This window comes from Pteropus vampyrus, unplaced genomic scaffold (genome assembly GCF_000151845.1).
Source record: "Pteropus vampyrus isolate Shadow unplaced genomic scaffold, Pvam_2.0 Scaffold465, whole genome shotgun sequence".
Lineage (NCBI taxonomy): Eukaryota > Metazoa > Chordata > Mammalia > Chiroptera > Pteropodidae > Pteropus > Pteropus vampyrus.
In genome coordinates, this window is record NW_011889246.1 from 683,790 (window position 1) to 694,321 (window position 10,532).

General features: G+C 35.8%; 1 protein-coding gene and 2 pseudogenes across 9 annotated transcripts in view; 2 read left to right on the forward strand and 1 right to left on the reverse strand.

Annotated features, from left to right (window-relative positions):
• The window catches only part of FANCC (Fanconi anemia complementation group C), a 240,373-nt gene that overhangs the window by 117,817 nt on the left and 112,024 nt on the right, over nucleotides 1-10,532 (forward strand). The gene's annotated exons all lie outside the window — the stretch shown is intronic.
• LOC111732526 lies at nucleotides 922-1,040 on the reverse strand (annotated as a pseudogene).
• Nucleotides 1,505-2,489, forward strand: LOC105306923 (annotated as a pseudogene).

A 10,532-nucleotide genomic window follows, 5' to 3' on the forward strand; every position in this document is an offset into this window, starting at 1 on the left:
GCTTTGGCAATTTGGAGTCTTTCGTGCGTCCATATATATCTGATGATTTTTTTATTCTATTTCTTTAAAAATGCCGGTGGGATTTTGATGGGGATTGCATTAAATCTGTATAATGCTTTATGTAATAAGGTCATTTTAACTATGTTGATTCTTCCAATCCAAAAACATGGACTATCTCCATTATGGTTTTGTTTTTTGTGCGTCATACAGTTTTTGTCCCTTTTTTTGGTCTCTTACTTTCTCCTTTGCATTTAGTTGATTTCTTTTTTGTAATGACATATTTTGATTCCCTTCTCATTTCCATTTGTGTAGATTCTATAGATATTTTCTTCATAGAGTCTATTTTAGACTGATAAACTGAATTTAACTGAAATCAACTTTACTTCAATCACATAAAAAAGTTCTTTATAGCTCTGCTGCTCCACTTTATGTTATAGATGTCACAAATAACATGTTTATATTATATACTTAGTAACTTAGATTTACACTTTTTATGCTTTGGTCTTTTAAATTTAGTACAATAATTAAAACGAATTTATGTACCTCGGATACAATAATAGAAGATTCTATTTTTTCCTGGAGAATGTCATATTTTCATATGGCTTTGTGTTTCTGTCCAGTAGTCTTTCGGTTCAACTTGAAGGACTCCCTCTATTTCTTGTAGGTCATAAATTTCCTCAGCTTTTATTTATCTGGGACGTCTTAATTTCTCTTTCATTTTTGAAGAATGTATTTGCCAAATACAGTAATCTTGGTTGGTAGTTTTTTCTTCATCACTCTGTTTTTTGTTTTTTGGGGTTTTTTTTTTTTTAGGGATATTTTATTTATTTATTTTCTTTTTTAGGTGTGGCAACCCTTGGTTGACCTCACAGATTGCAAGGACCTTATCAGCTTACAATCCCTAATTTTTTCATTTTTTTACACCTACAGCACCTGGTCTTCCTAGGTGGTCTCTCATCCAAGTACTAACCAGGCCTGACCCTGCTTAGCTTCCGAGATCAGACGGGATTGGGCTTGTTCAGGGTAGCATGGCTATAGACTTCTTCATCACTTTGAATGTATCATCCACCCCTTTGTGGCCTGTAATGTTCTGCTGAGTAATCCGCTGATAATTTTATGGTAGCTTTCTTATTTGTGACAAGTTGCTTTTTTCTTACCGCTTTGAAGAGTTTCTCTTCTGTGTTTGACTTTTGACAGTTTGACTGTTATTAATCTCAGTGGGGACCACTTTTAGTTCATCCTAGTTGGAGTCCTTTGAGCTTCTTGAGTTTGGATGTCCAGTTATTTCTTCAGACTTGGGAAGTTTTCAGCTGTTATTTCTTCAGATAAACTCTGTTACTTTCTCTCATTCTTCTTCTGGCAGTCCCATAACTCATATATTGGTGCGCTTTGTGGTATCTATAAGTCTCTTAGGCTTCCTTCTCTTATCATTATTTTTCTTTGTTCCTCTGAGTCAGTAATTTCATATGAGCTCCCTTCGCTGCCCCCCAAACTCAGAGCTGCCATGTGGTCCCTGGATGTAGTGATTGCCTTCCTGAATGTGGCTTCATCAGATGGTATCTCTCAGGAGTATCCCAAGATTCTCAGTGGAACCAGTGGGCTTCTCCTGGGTGGCTACACCTGCTTCCCCCACTCTCAGCCCTGGTAGACAGCCCTACTAGTATAGGGATGGCTGCTCTGTAAGGGAGTCCTGATCTACCCCAGATGGATCCTCACTGCAGCACACTATATGAAGGATAGGTGCAGAGTTTACCTTGGCAAGCATGCCCTGGGTCATGTGGAGGCTGGAGAGCAGGTGAGGGAGGTAGTCTGTTTTATCACCCATCTTTAGTACCAGAGCAGTCTCACTCACCTAAGCCATAACCACAATATCATACTTCTGGAGTGATGGTCCCTGGTCCAGCTCATGAGCCGCATCCATGTCCTACCCCTCTCCTACAGTGACTGCCTCCCCGCTTCCACCTGCTGTCAGGTGTCTGGCTCGGGTACCACCACCAGTCCCCAGGTGAGTTACTCCCAAACCTTACAATGTGCCAACATCCAGCTATGCTCTGATGAGTGTCATCATGTCTACCTGAGGAAGATCACAGCAAACCCACTGTGTGCTGGCACAAAAGAAGGTGGCAAGGACTCCTGTGGGGCCGACTTTGATGGCCCACCCACTGTGATGGAATGCTTTGTGGCATCTTCTCCTGTAGAGACTTCTCATTTGGGCAGCCCAAACACCCTGGTGTTTATACCTGAGTCTCAATATGTTTTGTGGATCTGAGAAACCATCTGAAAACAAAACCCAGGAGCAGAAATGGAGAAGAGCCCACAGTAAAAGTTGGGTTGACTTACCTGCCTCCTTCCTCCTATCATGCCCTCCATACTCAGTTTACCATTCTCTGCCCTTCTCAGAGTGTGCCACTGGAACCAGTGACCTATGTTCTCAAAATATCCCATCCCAGCTGACATTCTGTGTTTCAAAAGCACTCAGTCACAGCTAGCACTATAGTCTCCCAGATGTTACGTACCTGAAACATCCCAGTCCCCTAAATATCCCAACCCAGACATATCCCAGGTCTCTTGTTTCACCATAAACCCAGATCACCATCTAAATGTTTTACCTAAATACCTCCACTCATTCCAATAATTCTATGTCCTGCGAACAGACCATCCTTGATGACATCTGGTCCTATACTCCTTCAGATATTTATTCATTGCCAATGTTCTAGGTCTTTCTGTGCTTTGTACACAAGGAGGTTCTACACTCCAATGACATTTTATTCTGAAAGTATTCTCTTGTGCCCATAATATTCTGCCCTGACAACATTCTATGCCCTTCTGAATAACTCATTACAGCTATCATTGGATCTTTATAATGGTTCATTCTCACACAGTTCTGGGCCTCCCAAATGTTCCATCCCTACTTACATCCCACATTTGTCAATATTCAGCCTCTGCCAATATTCTTTATCTCTGAATCCCCATGCCCACTATAGGTCAACAGCACTCTAGAGTCTAAAGAGTAATGGGGTTCAGTATTTAAAGAAGATCTCGTTGCCTGGACTCTATTCTCTTGTTCAGCAAATATTCTGTCTCTATGAACACCCTTGTTCAGTGCCCCTTGCTGTTACATCTTTGCGCGTGACCCCAGCACATGGTGGTGAAATGCTCAAGCTCTGTTTTGAACAAGTTATGAAACTGCCTCTCTTTTCTCCTCTGTAAAACAGGGCACATAATTTTTCCCGATAGCATTGTTATTAAGATAAATGTTGAATGCTTACTGCTGTTATTTTCATGGTTCTCTATAAAATACCTTAGGATGTTGCATTTACTTATTTTTCTTGGCAAACATTTATTCAGGGCTATCATGTGCAGATGCTCTCCTGGACATTGGTAAATACAATTTTGTTTATTCAACAAATATTGGTACCTATCATGAGCCTAGGCACTACTGTAGGCACAGATGATAATGAATTAAACAGACAAAAACTAAAAAAAAAAGTTGTTTTATATCTTTGTCTAGTAAGTTCAAAGTGTGTGTTTTCCTAGGGTAGGTCTGGAAATTTATATTGTTCTATTTAATTAGTCATATTTCCCTTTTTCTTTGTCTGCTTTATTATGTTTGTTGAAAATTTGTCATTTGAAAACCACCATCTCAGTCTTTACAGATTTCCTCTGTGTAGGGGAATACCTTTACCAGTTAACCTGTCATGAAGGCTTAAGGTCTTCTTGAGCCTTTTCTGAGTGCATTTTTCCTGGGTCCGTACATTTACTTTTTCCCAATTTGTCAGTCTACATAGCTCTTTTAAGATGTCTTAATTTCACTGTGAGTCTCACTTTTACTTTTTCACTCTTGAAGTTTCTACTCCTTTTTTTTTTCTGTCTGTAATCCTATCTGTAGGCATCTGTAGGTCTTCAGTTCCCTGTAGTTTTCACATACCATAGCACTCTCTACTACCTTTTGTGGTTTCCAACCTGAAATCCAGGCTGTGCCACCATTTGCAACTGAGCTCCAAGTCAGGCAATATAGAAATCAGTTCCTGGGGCAGCCCACAGACATGCCAGAATATTGCAGATAAGTTTCACTTTTTTCCTACTGTCAAGGGGGAGGGTACTAGAAATTGGGCCACTTCCTTCGAGCTTCACCAGGGAGAGGTTGGTGGGGCAAGTGCAAGCAACAATGCCATGAAATTTCCTACTGTTTTGAGTGTGACTCTTTCTTGATTGGATATTTGCTTAGTTGCTGCAGATCCGTGACTGCTTTTCAGAGCTACCACAAAGCTGTTTTAGTTAGCCTGTAGTTCTTGATATTAACATGGTGGGGAGGATGAGGGTCTGGAACTTAGTAGTCTGTCATTTTGCTGACATTGCTCTATCAAATATTGAATATTTTAAAATTCTATTTATGCATCTTTGGAGATGATCATATGATTTTTCTTTCCTAATGCTAGTATAGCAAATTACATTTATTGATTTTTAGATTGTTAATTTCACCAGTAATTATTGGGATAAACCTCAGTTAGTGATATAATGTTCTCTTTTTTATGTATTGCTGCTTTCTACTTGTTAAAATTGTGTTAAGGAATTTTGCATCTACATTCATGAGAAATATTGATTTGGAGTTTTTTATATTGTCTGTTGGTTTTGATATCAGAGTAATTCACCTTTATTTTCTAATTATATGTAAGAATAATATTTTTTTAAATGATTCATATCACTAATGAAACTATCTGATTCTGAAATTTTTTTGTGGGACGTTTTAAAATTATGGGTTCATTTTCTTTATTAGGTAAATTTTATAAAGATTCTTCTTGAATCAATTTTTGTAAGTTTTGTCTTTCAAGAAATTTATCCATTCCATCTTTATTGACATAATATTTCTTTGTAATGCTTTTAGTATCTGTAGGATATGTAGTGAGGTCCTTATTTTCATTTCTGACTTTAAAACGTGTATCTTCCATTTTTTTCCCCATGAACATAGCTTGAGCTTAACAAATTTACAAATTTCTTTTTTTTTTTCCTAAAACTGGGTTTTGGCTTCATTGATTTTTCTCTCTTGTTTGTGCATTTTTCTATTTATTTTATTTCTCTTCTTACATTTATTATTTATTTTCTTTCACTTACTTCGAATTTAATTGGATTTTTTCCCTTAGCTCTTAAGCTGGAACTTAAATACTTGACCTGAGACCTTTCTTCATTTTTAACATAAAGCTTAAAGCTGTAAATTTTCCCCTAATCACTGCTTTGGTTGCTTCTCCTGAATTTTGATATATATATATATTTTTTTTTCATTTTAATTATCTTCAAAGTATTTCCTAATTTTCCCTTGTCACTTTTTCTTTGACTCCTTGGTTATTTAGACATGTGTTGTTAAATATCCAAATATTTGAATATTTTTCAGATATCTTTCTGTTAGTGATGTATCATTTAATTCTGTTGTGTCTGAGGAAATATATGTACTATTTCAGTTCTGTTCAATTTTCTGAGACATGTTTTATAGCTGTGATTTTGGTCTGTCTTGGTAACTGTTTTATGTAAACTTGAAAATAACACTGGATGGGGTAATCTCTAGATATCAATTGGGCCATCATGGTGGTTGGTATGTGTCGAAGACTGTGAAGGATCTGAGGTTGTTTCCTTCTTAAAAACAAGTTATTACGCCGTTGTTTTATGCCTGCTGGGAGAAAACATAGAATTCCTTAGTCAAAGACAGAGGACTTTATTACTCACAGCACAACAAATTTTGATTTTTGTGTCTATTCACTTTGTCTCTCATGTCTCATTGGAGAAATGCAGAGAGTCCTAGATAAATACTGGTTATACATGGGTTTGCGTCACAGCTGAAGTACCTTCCAGTTCAGATATCCTATAATAGACTGCAAATAAACTTCTTTTTACCCTGGAGGGACACGTTTTATATTGAACAGTAAACCTGCCTTTTGCCTTCGATTGAGATCCTTATCTCTTTTCTGGAGCTGTTTGCTCTACAGATATTCTTGAAAAGATATTCTTTCACAAAGGCAGTCAGTATCTCTGCTCACAAAATGTTCAGAAATGCAAGAGATTCATGGAGAATTGACTCCCAATAATCATGTTGTTCAAGTCTTCTATAGCCTTACTGATTTTCTGTTCATCAGTTACTAACAAATATGTTAAAGTCTCTAATTATAATTGTGAGTTACTGATTTCTATTTTCAATTCTATCATTTTTCGTTTCATTTATTTTGAAGCTTTGTTATTGGGCACAAACACATTTGGAATTGTTACATCTTTTTGATGAATCTACTCTTTTATTATTAATGAAATGTATCTCTTTTTCCTGGAAATACTTTTTCTAAAATTTACTTTGTCTCATATTAAAAAGAAAAACAAAAAACACCCTAGCTTATTTTGATTGTTTGCATGTTATATTCTTTACCATCATTTTACTTTTAGTCTCTTTGTGTCCTTATATTTACAGTGGGTTTCTTGTAGGTAGCATATAGGTCGTTGGTTCTTGGTTTTTATCTATTCTGACAACTGCTGCCTTTTCATGGATTTCTACTTAATGTAATTATTGGTGTGCTGAATTAAAATTTTTAATACCAATTGCTATTGCTAAGTAAAAAGCCATCCCAAAAATCAGTGGCATAAAACAATAATCATTTTAATGCTTTTTTTTTTTTTTATTCTGACCATCAGAAACTCAGAAAAAACATGTAGGGGATGGCTTTCTCTGCTCCTTGTTGTCAGAGGCCTCAGGTGGGAAAACTTGAATACTGGACTGAATGACTTGGGATTGAAATCATCTTGAGGATTTTTGTTGGCTGTCAGCTGGTACATCAACTGGGGCTATTAGCTGGAACCCATCTACACATGTCCTCTGCGTGGGGCTTCTTGGTTTCCTCATAGCATGGTGGCTGGGTTTCAAGAGAATGTCTTCAAGAGAACCAGGCAGAAGCTACATACTCTTTATAACCTACTCTTGGAAATCACAGTGTCGTTTTCGCTGTCCTCTCTTAGTAGAAACAGTCACAAACCCTCCCCCAGATTCAAGGGAAGAAGACAAACCCCACCTGTGAATGTGAAGACTTATCAAAGGTATTCAGAACCACGTTTTAAGACTGCTATATCTAGCTAGCATTTTGCTTTTTGTCGTTTTTTAAATTTGTTCTTTTTTTCCCCTATATTTCTAACTTCTTAAAAAATTAGTTTTAGTTCATCTTCACTATTAGCTTAATAGCTATACCTTTTGATTTTATCTTATAGTGGTTGCTTTAGGACAGCATATCCAAGAAAAATATAATGGGAGCCAAATTGTGTACCCCAAACATAAATTTAATTTTCCAGTAGCTACATTAAATATTAAAAAGGGATAAAAGTAATTATAAAAGTATTTTTATTTAACACAATAAAAAATAAAACCAAAATATTATTTTAATTCATAATCAATGTAAAAAATGAGTTTTATTCTTCTTCTCCATACTAAATCTTTAAAATTCAGTGTATAACTTATATTTACAGCAAACCTTAACTCAGACAAATGTTTCAAGTTCTCATTTTTCACATGTGGTTAGTGGTTACCGTATTGGGCAGCACAGCTCTAGGATTTATAATATTCATGTTTTGTATCATATAGGACTGTCCGTATTACTTAATAGTATAGTATATACTATATATGTGTAGTATTAGAACCTCACAGCAGTTTACATCCATTTTTCCTATCCCAGCTTTTTTATATTGTATATTTTACTTCAAAAATTTTTAGAAACCCATAATACATTATTTATTTTTCTTTAAGCAGTCTTGCTAAAACTAAAATTGAAAAATAGAGGAAGAAAATCTTTCATATTCATGCATATATTTGCCATTGCCAGCACTCTTTATTTTTTTGTGTAGATGTACATTCCCATTTGATATCCTTTTCCTTCCTCTTGAAGAACTACTTTTAACATTGCTTGGAGTGTATGCCTGCTGTTGAGAACTCTCTCAGCTTACAATATGTCATGGTGTGGTTTTCTCTGTGTTCATCCCAGTTGGGATTTTTTGAGTTTCCTGTATTTGCATTTTTAGTTTTCTTCAAATTTGGGAAGAGTTAAGCCATCATTTCTTTAAACACTTTTGTCTCTGTCTTTCCGTTCTTTCTAGGACTCTAGTTACGTATATATGAACCTACTTGACATTTTCCCTCAAACCTCTGATGGTCTTGTCATATTTTCCCCTATCTTCTCTATCTGCTTCATTTTAGATAGTTTCAGTTGCTGTGTCTCTTACTTCGGTGAGATCTTTTGCAGTGTTGAATCTGCTTTAATTGCATTCAACATATTTTTCAGTTCAGATAGTGTATTCTTTATCTCCAGAAATTCAATTTGGTTCTTTCTTAACTGTCCAGTTCTCTCCTTGTATTTCTTTAAATACATGCAGTATATAATATCAGCTGTTTAAGGTCTTTATTTGCTATTTTAATCATCTGTCATTTTCAGCCTAATGCCAGATATTGTGAACTTTACAGTGTTGAATATTTTTACTATGTCGTCGTCTTTTTTGTTTAGTTTATCTTGGCAGGCAGTATATTCCTTGAAAATTAGGTCCACCCTTTCTACCTTTCCAGGGTTGTTTTTAAACTTCAGTGGAGCAGGTCTTTAGTAGCCTTTCTGCAGGGCTTCTTTTGTCCTACCACTGAGTCTACTCTGATTGCTGGAACACAAAATTGCAGTGTCTCCCAGTGTTTTATAATTTTCGAGAATTGTTTACCTTATTGTTTTCTAGCAGTTGTTCTTTGCCTTTGTGGAGTTTTACCCCGCATGTGCACAGATTATTATTCAACCAAAGACTCAAAACCCCCACGTTGATGTCTGGAGCTTTTTCTCTGTCTAGCTCCCTTTTCTGTCCTCAAATCCCAGCTGCCTTTGTCTTTCTGAACTCTAGTCTCCATCTCCTTACCTTAGTGAGATTTCTGTGCTCTGCTTGTGATGGCTCTCCCTGCTCCGTGGTTTGGAAGGCATCCAGTTAGAAAGCCAGGCTGATAATGGGACTCACTTTATTGTTTTTTCTACTTTTAGGGATCACAGTCTTGTGCTACCTATGGGTAGGTGTCTTAAAAAATTTGTCCAGTTCTCTAGTTTTTGGTAGCAGGGGAGTAAATGCAATAGCTTGCTAGGATTAGAAGTGCTGAAGACAATTGGAGTGCTTTAAAAACCTTTGAACAAATTAATAAGGGTTCAAAAATTTTCCAAGTCAATTTTATCGTTGAGCATTTATATTAATATGCTACTTGACCTCTGTATAATTAACATTTTCAGGTTACAAAGCTCCATCTGTCCTAATAGCATATAAATTGTAAGAGTTTACAGAATGTACATGAAATGTTTTAAGAGTCTTTGTTCTGTAATAATTGCTACTTGTTAAGGTTGTTAAATTTAAAGTATTGTTGTATCTACATCAAATCTAAAAGAATTATATCAGTTCAGGACTGAGTAGTTTGGAATGATTACATACAGGTACTCTCTAACACAACTGCCCGAATTCACATCCTGGGTCTACCACTTACTAAGTTGGTGTTACCTTGGACAAGTCACATAACTTCTCAGAATTACAGTTTCGTATCTGCAAAGGGAAAATAATTTTACACCTCTTAGGATTGTTGGGAGGCTTAAATGATTATGTGTGAGGTGTATGAGAATGTTTTTGGATGTGTGTGTCAAGTTTTTAGAGCAGTACTTGATATAAAGAGCTCACTGTCAGTAGCATATTAATATATGTGGAAATCATATCAGGGAACTGAGTTTTTGATTTGATTATGATTTATTCCTCTAAATCTTATATTTTTCTTACCATTTTAATTGACGCATCCCTTGTTTTTTATTCATGTATATCATTATGCAATTTAAAGAATCATAACAAACACTTATATGTACCATCCAGCATTAGCAATATTCTTTCTCTCATCTTGAATTTTCTTTTTATTGTTGTTTTTCTTTATAATACAATTGACTACATGTTGATTTAGTCATAAACCATATATAATTTAATTTGTCATGTTTTTTAATTTCATGTAAATATAATGACATGTAGTCTGCTTGTTTGCTCAATGTTTTGTTTAGGTTTATCGGTGTTACATGTAGCTATAGTACATTTTTACTTCTGTGGAATATTTCATATTTCTGGGTTTTTGCTGTTATACACTGGATGATGGCTCTGAATATTTCTGTACACGTTTCCTAGTTACATGTGCTAGAGTTTCTCCTGGTATATGTCTAGAAACAGAAATTTCGGGTCGTAATCTTCAGTTGGCTGCCATCTGGAACAGGCCAGAGTGGAAGCAAGTTGCTGCAGTAGGCCAGGCAAGGTATTAAGGGGGCTTGAACTAGAATGGTTACCAGGTGATAGAGGAAAGCAAATGTATTTCAGATTTTGTTTGTAAATATAATCTGCAGGTGTTAATGTTGATGACATAGAAGCAGGGTGGCAGGATGAGGGAGAGGGCCATCAATAATAACTTCCATAACTTATTTATTTATTTTTAAATTATTTATTATTTATTTTTTTACTTTTTTTTTTTATGT